Below are 12,723 nucleotides of genomic sequence, written 5' to 3'. Positions count from 1 at the left end.
GTAACTGTGGAGAGAATCCCCAAAGACTAATGTGAAAAGGTCCTCATGTACGCGCATTAGCAGCAGAAATCCTAGAAAGATGAATGAAGGCACTCCTTGATCCCCGCCGCACATTCCTCCGTCCGTCCGTCCGTCCGTCCCTTCCTTTCTCTTTCTGCATTGCACGTTACGTAACGGCCGGCGATTCGTCGAGACACGTGCAGGGGCGGGGGCCAATGGTAGCTCGCGGGGTCTTGGATTCACGTGAGTTCCCAGCAAGGCATCCTGTAACCGGAGCCCGGGGTCTCCATACCAAAGGGTTTGCGTCCACTTACATCATGCTGCTGCTTTCTTTAATATTTGACCATCGCAGTGTTCATTTGTTCAAAAATAAGGGAAGCAGCCGGTTGGTTGTTCTTCCTTATCTACAGATTACTTAATGTTAAGCAAGTTTAATAAAAGAATGAACTCCACCACCTTTGCAAAAGCTGCATTGAGACGTTTTTTTTAAATAAATTAAAAAAGAAAAGAAAAAAAAACGTTTTAAAAGCATCATTCTTGTATTTTGGTCTACAGTTACAAACCAGTCCACAAAACACCAAAAAGATTAAAAAACAGAGAGCAGACTGGGCAACGCTGAGTTTTAGTCAGCATCCGGTCGGCGACACATGAGGACAGTGGGGTCTTTCAGCACTAGCTGTCTAACCACACAAAGAAAGAAGGAGAGCAGGGGAATTTGGAGCAGAATAACTGGGTTAATGTGCCACCTACAGGCCAACTGGCAGAGTGACTGCCTGGCCTGGTGTCGGTGCTGAATACTAAAGCTTCTGGCTGACTCACTGTTAAATCCTGACTCAATCATTCATTCTGTCGTCCCAAAGCTCTCTTCTTGGTCTCATTAAAGTGAAATACTAAGGTTGTAGTATTTGTCATAGGTATTTACAATTGAGGCCCAGGATTATGTTTCTAAGATAAAGAGATGCTCTGGTTTCCTCCCATTTCATGGAATCTTTGCCTCACCTAAGAACCCAGTGTCATTCATAGATTTATAAGTTCCAGAATATGTCATTTAATACTTTCCACATGTTACAGATTTAATGGTCACTGAAAAATATATTTACCGTCTTTCATAAGTTTTTAGTTGTAGATGAGCTGCTATTGATAGTAGTACAGTAAAAAATATTCACATCCTTAGGGTTAGGGTTAGGGTTAAATAAATAAATGTTCTTCCCAACCATAGCAAGGACTGAAGCTACAGTGCTTTCACTCTGGTTCTCCCAAAATAATAAATCTGTTATAAACACAAGAAACCCCAAACACAAAACAGCTGGAAGACCCAGCAGCTGGGTATTAAATGGTTTAAGTGGTTTCAGGGTGTGTTCTTCATGGTCTTTAATGGACACATCCATTTGTCTTACTTTACTTAACCAGCTGCTGCAAGAGGGAGGAAATGCCTGGAGCATTCTTCTAGGACCGGCCCTCATGTGGTGCATGTGTGTGTGTGTGTGTGTGTGTGTGTGTGTGTGTGTGTGTGTGTGTGGTGCCTGGTAGTAGTCATCAAAGGGAGTTACCACAGAGCTTTGCCAGGAACACATAATAGCACATCCTGTTGCACTTTCTCCTGCTGTGTGCCAGTGTGTGCCAGTGTGTGTGTATGTGTGTGTGTGTGCCAGCGTGTGTGTGTGGTGATTTGCCAGGTTATTGACATGACATCACTGATGTGTCAGAAAACTTAAACCTGCCATTTTTATAAGCCCACAACAGTGACGGTGTGTATTTATGTATTCTACCGACTAAATAGTAAGGAGACACCCTGGTCTAACAAGGAGGTGCAGATGTTTCTGAGCTGTGTGGTAGACTAGATGGAGCTGCAGGTGAGAGCAGAAACAGGCTCACCGGGAGGTCTCTCATGGGCGTTCAGAGGAACCAGCAATCACCTAAGAACACTCAAGGAACAAAAAGGGACAAACTACAAGTTTTTATCCAAAGGACAAGTGTTTCAATCAAATTGATGCCCTTCCCGCTGTGGTAAACCATATATTGTAGCATGATTTCTAGCTCTTCTGTTAAGATTACGATGATAAAAGAGTCAACATTGCACCAGGCTTCGGACCGCCTCCTTATGAAGACCCTGCCTACTGGGCTGGCTACGGTTCCCAGGGAGAGAACTTGCATTGAGGAACTGGAGGTTATTGATCAGCCTCGTTTGCTGACCCTTTTTGTTGGCCACATCCTCCACTTCCGCTCTCAGAAGAGACTTGGCCCCCCACCGGAACAGGAAGCTGCTTACACTGAGCTTGTAGAGCCACAGGAAGTGGAATGTATTTGTATTTGAGACGTTAACAGTGGCGGTTATACCAAAATTCACACATTTAATTATCGCTTCCTCAAAGACGTGACCTTAGGATGTAAGAGAAGGACGCGTAATCTAAAGGTTGATGGTCATCAGTTGAAACAAACACTGGACCCCTTCAGGACCCCTCAAGACCCCTTCAGACCCCTTAAGACCTCTTTAGACCCCTCCAGACCCCTTCAGACCCTCAAGACCCCTCAAGACCCCTCTAGACCCCTTCAGACCCCTTCAGACCCCTTAATACCTCTTCAGACCTCTTCAGACCCCTCCAGACCCCTTCAGACCCCTCAAGACCCCTTCAGACCCCTTCAGACCCCTCCAGACCCCTTCAAAACCCTCAAGAACCCCTTCAGGACCCCTTCAGACCCCTGCAGACCCCTCCAAACCCCTCAAGACCCCTTCAGACCCCTGCAGACCCCTCCACACCCCTTCAGACCCCTCCACACCCCTTCAGACCCCTCCAGACCCCTTTAGAACCCCCCAGACCCCTCCAGACCCCTCCAAACCCCCCCAGACCCCTCCAGACCCCTCAAGACCCCTCCAGACCCCTCCAGACCCCTTCAGACCCCTTTAGACTCCTCCAGACCCCTCCAGACCCCCGAGACCCCTCCAGACCCCTTCAGACCCCTCAAGACCCCTCCAGACCCCTTCAGACCCCTCCAGACCCCCCCCCAGACCCCTCCAGACCCTCCAGACCCCTCAAAGACCCCTCCAGACCCCCCCCCAGACCCCCCCAGACCCCTCCAGACCCCCCCCCCAGACCCCTTCAGACCCCCCCAGACCCCCCAGACCCCTCCAGACCCCCCCCAGAAACCCTTCAGAACTCTTCAGGCTTGTTTGTTGTACAGCCTTGAGCTCTAAATGGAGCTGGTGCATTGTTGGACCATGACTGCAGCTGTAAACCAAGCCAACGTTATTCACAACAACCTCGAGTGACTTCATCTGTTAATAGATGGCGTGTGTGTGTGTGTGTGTGTGTGTGTGTGTGTGTGTGTGTGTGTGTGTGTGTGTGTGTGTGTTGTTGCAGATAACAGTGGAGATGAACAGCATCCTTCTGTTCTCCACTGATAGTTGGCCTTGATTCATTTATCAGTCGCGGGTCTCATGACAAACAAGGCACACACACACACACACACACACACACACACACACACACACAAACTGTGACAACGTGGTTAAAATGGAGGAAAGGACAGCAAGCGGACTGAACTCGTGCACGTGAGTCTCCAGCACATCTGCTCATTCATGTCTCTGGACCAGGACGGAGCAGGAAGAGGCCTCTCCACCGCCACATTCTCTCTTCCTCTTTCTGCTCGACCACAGAGCAGCTAGAACACTGACGCTTCACGTTTAAACACACACACACACACAACTCTACACTCTTTGTCCCCGCAGAGACGAGCAGGTCGGGTCAGAGGTCACGGGTCGGAGGTCACGGGTGCAGCGGCAGGTCTCTCGTCTTGGCGTCGTCAGCGACTAGCTTCACCTCGCGTCCCTTCTGTGTAACTCTTCCGTGTGTGTTGTGCGTTGAAGAACACACACCGTCTCTGTTAAACCCCCGCAGATTCCTCCACGCCACACATCACGTGTTGGCTCTTTCTGCTCCTTCGCCACGTTATTCTGGGTCAAAGCCGGCAGGAAATTCAAATTTCCCAGTTCCGGGAACCTTTAGTTCCAGTTTGAGTGTGTGTGTGTGTGTGTGTGTGTTTGCCTGAATGTGGCCAAAGAACCAAGAATTGTGTTACAGTCTGTCATTATTGTAGCAATGTGGAATCATAACTATCATTATTATGAAATCATTTATATTGTTCTAAAGTTGTGTGTGTGTGTGTGTGTGTGTGTGTGTGTTCCTCTCTCCCTCTGAGTAAACGCTGCTGCTACAGGCTGCTGCTTCCAGCCAATGAGCCGAGCGAGCAGCCGGCAGGGAACCAATCAGGCGGCCGGACGGACGGGAGCCCTCACATGTGAGCAACATGTGGACGGTGGGGGAGAACAGGGCGTCAGCTGAGGCCCCACCACCAGTCTGGAGCTGGCAGGGTCCCGGCGTTCCTGAAGTTCCCTGAAACTGAAACTGTGGATGTTCTAGGAACATAAGGAATGAGGCCGAGGAGGGGGGAGTGGGATATCAAGGTTGTTGTGGTGGAGCGGTGCTTCCAGAGGACTTTATATTTAGGACAGGAAAAAAGAGCGGAGGGAACGGCAGCGAGGAGCCGTCTGTGCTGACAGAGCCAGGTGGGATCCAACCTGAGCGACGGACGCCACGTCTGTGCTGAAAAGGCCAGGTTGGGATCCAACCTGAGCCACCGACGCCACGTCTGTGCTGACAGAGCCAGGTTGGGATCCAACCTGAGCCACCGACGCCACGTCTGTGCTGACAGAAGCCAGGTTGGGATCCAACCTGAGCCACCGACGCCACGTCTGTGCTGACAGAGCCAGGTTGGATCCAACCTGAGCCACCGACGCCACGTCTGTTGCTGACAGAGCCAGGTTGGGATCCAACCTGAGCCAACCGACGCCACGTCTGTGCTGAAAGAGCCAGGTTGGGATCCAACCTGAGCCACGGACGCCACGTCTGTGCTGACAGAGCCAGGTTGGGATCCAACCTGAGCCACGGACGCCACGTCTGTGCTGACAGAGCCAGGTTGGATCCAGGATCGTGGGTTTGACACATGTGGTCTGGAATGTCCTTGTAAATGTAGCTATTATCCAAAGACCGTTGATACCACCAATGCCCCTCTACTACTACGGTCACTGTCACACACACACACACACACCACACACACACACACACACACACACACACTCGATGGCAACCAGACCCCAAGAACCTGCTGACCCCTGTCTGAAGCCTGAGGAATCAATTCCAAACATCTGTATCTCCTCAAGATTCCATTATGTCCAAGAGGGGCCTGAGTAGAGCCGAGCAGTCGGAGGGATGAGGAGTTGCCACCTCCCTCACATTCCAGAGCCGCCAGCGTGCACGCTCAAGAATAAATGTGCTACTATGTCACTGCGAGGGTGCGATCCGTGCGATCCGGCTGAGTGTGTCAGCTCGGAGAAACCTGGCACCGGTCCTGCTCACAGAGGAAGGCCGGGGGGGGGGGCAGAACCCGGAGCGGTCCGGCTTCTGTCTGGACTTGGGTGAGCGTTGCCCAGAGGTTAACGTACAGGTGATCCCTTCCACCAGTCTGGTCACCTCTTCACGGACATGCACGGAAAACCGTGAGCAGGGAAGGGAAGCACCAGCTTCCTGCTCAGACCACATCAGTCCGGACTCTGACACGTGGCAGAAGCCTTCGCAGGGAGGCAGAACCCGCCTAGCCCCGAATCAGGCAGATTCCGATTCACCGGAAGCTTCTTCTGTGGTGCTACAGGTGCACCACAGCGGGAAGAGGCGTATCCCAATCCAGCCCCTTCCATGAAAAGAACATTTTGATGGAATTATTTGTGTTTTTCTCAGGAATCCTGGCTGGATTAAGGTAGCATTGTGGGGACGCGTTAGCGTGCGTTCCCACCCTGTCAGCTAACGCTACTGGACACTTTCCCGTATTTACTTCTCGGTGGAATGTTTTCAGGTGAGGGGGAGTTTCAGGAATGTGGCCAGCGGAGAGCCTCCCTTCCGGATCCTCGAGTCCAGATGAGCAGCGCCGCCCCCCGGCTGATCCCCCCCAGCACACGGCAGCCTGTCACAACTGACGTGGCATCCACGCGGCACGTGCGGAGCACGGAAAAAAACAGGAGGAGGAATTCCAGGGGGTGGGTCGTATGGAAGGTTCCTCCTCTGACTCAACATTTGGAACACATCGACACCAGAACGTACACATACAGAAAGTTGACACTTGCTTTTCCGTTTACAAGCGTGCCGCTGTGAACCCTCGACTGGGGTCCGTTACTGGGATCTGGAGCTCCTCCGGGCTCCTGCCGACAGCACTGGGAAGAGTTCTCATTCTCCACCTCTCTCACACCCAGCAAGGCAGCACAGGGTGTGTCGGTGCTGCCCGTCCCTCTGTCAGGGTCATGGGTGAGGGGATGACCCCCGAGCGGGGGCGGGGGGGGGGTCATCTGAGACGCTCCTCGTGGTTGTGGACCGGAGGAGGAGGCTTGAGTTCCCAGGGAAAACCCAGTAAGAACCTTCTTACCAGGAGATAGCTGGGGTGGTTCCATCTGGACCCCGGTTCTGGAGGGTGCGGATCCATTGGTTTGATCCAGGCGGGAGTTGGTCCAATGTTGTACCAGTGTTCAGGAGTCAAAACAAACATGTTTAAGCCATGTGGAATTTGCCAGCGCACCGGCAAATTCCACATTTTTGTGATTCATTTGCTCTGAGGAAGTGGCTCAACCCCCCCTGAGTCAGGCTGATTCAACAGCAGACGGATGCCCAGAGATCTTTTTTGGTGCGCCTGGAATGTCCCGTTTTCCTAAATAAACTTGATTCAGACGGCCGGGTGACTCAAATTCAGCTGCTCCGACATAATCGTCCCCGTTTCCTGTCTGAATTCACTGCACGCTGGCGCTGATGGTGTTGGTATTAAAGGAAGGTTCTGTTGGTTGATCACACACAAAATCGGTCTTAACTCAGATCCCATGGAAGAGGAAAGTACGGGTCCGGGAACGTTGCCAGATTCCGTAGAGCATCAACTTTGCTGTGGAATTGTAACCTCTGGGTTGAAAACGCACGACAAGACATTCACAAAGGTGGATCAGGTGACACTCACAACCCAGGTGACCGGGTCATTTTTAGGATTTATTGGCATCAGTTCGCCACAAGAGGGCAGAAGAGGATCTTGGATTCACGTTAGGGGGCCTCGGATTTGGAGAATCAGCATCCTGCTCCGTGCTGAGGCCCCACTATGGAGATCAGGGTGGAAAACACACACTCACACACACACAGAGGCTCAAGTCCGGGCTCTTGAGGTGTTAAAGGGTGGCAAGCGCCCCCCAGTGGCGACACGTATTAAAGCAACGAGACAGATCAAACCAGTTTAATTGATGTTTATTTTTGTGTTTATGAACAATCAAATATAAATACATCTCTCACACACAGACACAGGTGCATTCACACACAGACGCTTTCTGACCGAGATGTTAAAAAGTCATTAAGAAACTCTCAGATTGGCTTGCAGCCACCAAATTGTTTGGGTGCTACAGGACCAGCTTTTGCCGATGGACGCGCAGGTCGGCCGCGGAGGGAAGCGGGCAGGGACTCGAGGGGCAGCGCACCACCGTCACCACATCAATTTTCTTCCTCTGTAGGGGAGTAGGGGAGTTAGACAGCTTTTCTTTTTTTAAACATAACAAAATATCCTCCCTGTCAATGTGCAAATGCTCTGGCACGCCCTCTTCCTTCAACCCTGATCCTGCAGACCTGTCAGTCAAGTTAATATCCCACCCACAGTTCAAGAACGGTGAGAGGCCGCCGGCACCTTGCAAGCATGCAGGCGGGTGTACAGATAAGCCGAGTGCAAAGAACAATTTGGGCTAGGTGCCACTAAACATTAACAGTGGATTATCAATTAAAATGCCAGTGAAGCAGTTGTGAGAAAGGAGTGTTTCCCACAAATATGTAACCACGATGGGACCAGCATGACAAAGAACCTGCAGATTTGAACATTATACAAGCAAAGACTGAGAATTAAACTTAAACTCACCAGAGTCACTGGATGAGTACGTGGACAGCTCGCCACCAGTTGATCCATAGTCCGACGTAGCCTCGCTGGGCTGCTCCTGGGTGTTCATCAGACTTTGACAGTCCAGCATGGAGTCAGCCATCCCTCAAAGATGCCGGTGTTCATTTCAGGTAATAGTGGGCTGGAGCCAAGCACCAGCTTCTCTTCCAGAGTTCTGTCACCTGCCAGGCACTGCCACAGGCATTCCTCACTGCTGTCCTCCTCAGGGGAGCAGGGGTCACTGAGCTCATCCTTCTCTTTCCCCTCCGGCTGGAAGAAGTCACAGGTCCAGTTGAGCTGCATGTCTTGGTCTTCCAATAAAATGTTGGAGACGTAGCTCAGTTGGTCCTCTTTTGATAAAGGATTGCTGCCAGCAGCCCCAGCCTTCATTGGGGGGGACTGTGGGGGTGTTGGCAGTGACTGGAAGTCCATTAAACTCATAGACTTGTAGATCTCGTCATCAAACAGTGGCTCAGAAAAAGCCAATTTTGCGATTGACTAAAGTTTTGCAACATGTTGAAGAATCTAGAGAGAATAAAAAAAAAAAAAAAACAGAACAAATTTAGTGATGAAAAAAAGATGGTGCAGCTAAAGTGACAAAAGAAGTTAACACGTTCCAAAGTCTTTCCCGCAAGGGAGACACTTATATTCGCCAGGACAAGCAAAGTTTGCGAGTCTCTAGATGAGACCCCGACCAGAAGCTCGTCACCCCTGAACCGAGTCTGCGCCGCCTGGCTGCCTGTAAATCACCGTCCTTCCTACCCCCCGCTCTTCCTCCTGCCCCCTCATGACATCACAGAACAGCTGGGAAACATGGTGAGCAAGTCAGCACCTCTTCAATGGCCTCAGCCTTCATCACCAAAAAGTGAATGGGGGTGCGGCGAGACCGGCCTCGCCTGTCCCGCAAGCAGCGCTTAGAAGAACTTAAATCTTTTTACTCGCTTATTATTAATTATTATTATTTTTTTTTATTTTTTTTTTACAATAACCAGCAACGAAATGTACAAAATAAGAAAATATATTATTTGCCAACAACTAAAGAAGCACATGCATGAATGAGAGCTCTAGCGCGGGGGCAACAATGGAGGCACACAGGCTGATCAACTCCACTGCTGACTAGTCCTAAAGACTCAACCAGCCAAGACTAGTACCTGCGGAGACACTGTCCCCCGCTCAACACAAGAGACACTAAAATAAAACACACTATAGTCACAAAGTGCATCCTTCACTCTTACGTAGAAGAAGGGGGGCATCTAAAACATGCCCTCACCACCGGGGGCTTTGAACCCGCTGGAGCTCAACTCCATTAAGCCCTGCCGGGGTTGAGCAACACCAGAAGCACACGTGAAAACCGGCATTCCTGGATGTCAACGAGGACAAGCCCACGCAGAAAGCACAAATGACCACCAGAAGAACGGGGACAGACTTCCCCCTCAAAGAGAGTTACATTTACTCCAAGGTGTGAAAGTTAAACACGATTTTCCGTCATGCCTTACCTTAGATCCTCCCTCCAGAGGACGGGGCTTCAAAATAAGGCAAAGCGCGGAAATTATCAAGAAGAGGGGACGAAGGCTTCCGATGGATGGAAGAAAAGTGTTGTTTATCTGCTGTCATACAAGCGTCTATCTAAAAACGCCAAGCAAAGAATCATGATGTATAATCCAGCAGGGCTGCCTCCTCGCTGCTGCGCAATCCATGCACGAAGTAGGTGTGGCCGTCGCTCTTATATGGCTGCCGTCGGCGTGCGCGTCCGCGGCGGAGAAAACCGCGCCAAAACTACTGAACCGTCACCCGGCATCGGCGAACATCAGCCAAAGACTTTTAAACGCCGTCCATCGCCCCTTTGCCACAAAACGAGCGGGCGGAAATAACGAGTAACGGCGGGCATTGCTAATTTTGCATATCGCGATTGGGTCTATTTCTCGATCGGCGGAGTGATACCACAGTGGGCCGAGATTCAGGAAAATTGTGGCGGGTAAAAGTTGGGATCACAGCGCACGTGGACTCGCGAGGAGATGCCGGGTGTCTCACACTGCCTGTCTGTCGCGTCGGTTAAGCAAAACGACGTGGGAGGGATTTAACATTTTTGGTTATGATTGAAACGACTGTACTTCTATTTTATACACATTATGGACGAGTGTAATAGATAGATAGATAGATAGATAGATAGATAGATAGATAGATAGGATAGATAGATAGATAGATAGATAGATGGATGGATGGATGGATGGATGGATGGATGGATAGACGGTGTGTTTGTGTGCATCGGGACTTTGTGTTTAATAATAGTAACTGTGGAGAGAATCCCCAAAGACTAATGTGAAAAGGTCCTCATGTACGCGCATTAGCAGCAGAAATCCTAGAAAGATGAATGAAGGCACTCCTTGATCCCCGCCGCACATTCCTCCGTCCGTCCGTCGTCCGTCCCTTCCTTTCTCTTTCTGCATTGCACGTTACGTAACGGCCGGCGATTCGTCGAGACACGTGCAGGGGCGGGGGCCAATGGTAGCTCGCGGGGTCTTGGATTCACGTGAGTTCCCAGCAAGGCATCCTGTAACCGGAGCCCGGGGTCTCCATACCAAAGGGTTTGCGTCCACTTACATCATGCTGCTGCTTTCTTTAATATTTGACCATCGCAGTGTTCATTTGTTCAAAAATAAGGGAAGCAGCCGGTTGGTTGTTCTTCCTTATCTACAGATTACTTAATGTTAAGCAAGTTTAATAAAAGAATGAACTCCACCACCTTTGCAAAAGCTGCATTGAGACGTTTTTTTTAAATAAATTAAAAAAGAAAAGAAAAAAAAACGTTTTAAAAGCATCATTCTTGTATTTTGGTCTACAGTTACAAACCAGTCCACAAAACACCAAAAAGATTAAAAAACAGAGAGCAGACTGGGCAACGCTGAGTTTTTAGTCAGCATCCGGTCGGCGACACATGAGGACAGTGGGGTCTTTCAGCACTAGCGGTCTAACCACACAAAGAAAGAAGGAGAGCCAGGGGAATATTGGAGAGCAGAATAAAACTGGGTTAATGTGCCACCTACAGGCCAACTGGCAGAGTGACTGCCTGGCCTGGTGTCGGTGCTGAATACTAAAGCTTCTGGCTGACTCACTGTTAAAATCCTGACTCAATCATTCATTCTGTCGTCCCAAAGCGCTCTTCTTGGTCTCATTAAAGTGAAATACTAAGGTTGTAGTATTTGTCATAGGTATTTACAATTGAGGCCCAGGATTATGTTTCTAAGATAAAGAGATGCTCTGGTTTCCTCCCATTTCATGGAATCTTTGCCTCACCTAAGAACCCAGTGTCATTCATAGATTTATAAGTTTCCAGATATGTCAGTTAATACTTTCCACATGTTACAGATTTAATGGTCACTGAAAATATATTTACCGTCTTTCATAAAGTTTTTAGTTGTAGATGAGCTGCTATTGATAGTAGACAGTAAAAAATATTCACATCCTTAGGGTTAGGGTTAGGGTTAAATAAATAAATGTTCTTCCCAACCATAGCAAGGACTGAAGCTACAGTGCTTTCCACTCTGGTTCTCCAAAAATAATAAATCTGGTTATAAACACAAGAAACCCCAACACCAAAACAGCTGGAAGACCCAGCGCTGGGTATTAAATGGTTTAAGTGTTTCAGGGTGTGTTCTTCATGGTCTTTAATGGCACAACATCATTTGTCTTACTTTACTTAACCAGCTGCTGCAAGAGGGAGGAAATGCCTGGAGCATTCTTCTAGGACCGGCCCTCATGATGGTGCATGTGTGGTGTGTGTGCGTGTGTGTGTGTGTGTGTGGTGTGTGGTGGTGCCTGGTAGTAGTCATCAAAGGGAGTTCCACAGAGCTTTGCCAGGAACCATAATAGCACATCCTGTATGCACTTTCTCCTGCTGTGTGCCAGGTGTGTGCCAGCGTGTGTGTATGTGTGTGTGTGTGCCAGCGTGTGTGTGAGGGTGATTTGCCAGGTTATTGACATGACATCACTGATGTGTCAGAAAACTTAAACCTGCCATTTTTATAAGCCCACAACAGTGACGGTGTGTATTTATGTATTCTACCGACTAAATAGTAGGAGACACCCTGGTCTAACAAGGAGGTGCAGATGTTTCTGAGCTGTGTGGTAGACTAGATGGAGCGCAGGTGAGAGCAGAAACAGTCTCACCGGGAGGTCTCTCATGTGGTCGTTCAGAGGAACCAGCAATCACCTAAAGAACACTCAAGGAACAAAAGGGACAAACTACAAGTTTTTATCCAAAGGACAAGTGTTTCAATCAAATTGATGCCCTTCCCGCTGTGGTAAACCATATATTGTAGCATATTTCTAGCTCTTCTGTTAAGATTACGATGATAAAAGAGTCAACATTGCCAACCAGGCTTCGGACCGCCCTCCTTATGAAAGACCCTGCCTACTGGGCTGGCTACGGTTCCCAGGGAGAGAACTTGCATTGAGGAACTGGAGGTTATTGATCAGCCTCGTTTGCTGACCCTTTTTGTGGGCCACATCCTCCACTTCCGCTCTCAGAAGAGACTTGGCCCCCCACCGGAACAGGAAAGCTGCTTACACTGAGCTTGTAGAGCCACAGGAAGTGGAATGTATTTGTATTTGAGACGTTAACAGTGCGGTTATACCAAAATTCACCACATTTAATTATCGCTTCCTCAAAGACGTGACCTTAGGATGTAAGAGAAGGACGCGTAATCTAAAGGTTGATGGTCATCA

General features: G+C 49.5%; 1 protein-coding gene across 8 annotated transcripts in view; it reads right to left on the bottom strand.

The window, feature by feature from the left end:
- Positions 1-12,723, bottom strand: part of LOC105418562 (WW domain-binding protein 11-like) — a 1,118,483-nt gene that overhangs the window by 495,921 nt on the left and 609,839 nt on the right. The gene's annotated exons all lie outside the window — the stretch shown is intronic.

The sequence above is a fragment of the Takifugu rubripes genome, chromosome 19 (assembly GCF_901000725.2).
Source record: "Takifugu rubripes chromosome 19, fTakRub1.2, whole genome shotgun sequence".
NCBI lineage: Eukaryota > Metazoa > Chordata > Actinopteri > Tetraodontiformes > Tetraodontidae > Takifugu > Takifugu rubripes.
Note: the sequence above shows the minus strand (reverse complement) of the source record. Positions and strands in the feature narration are given on the sequence as shown.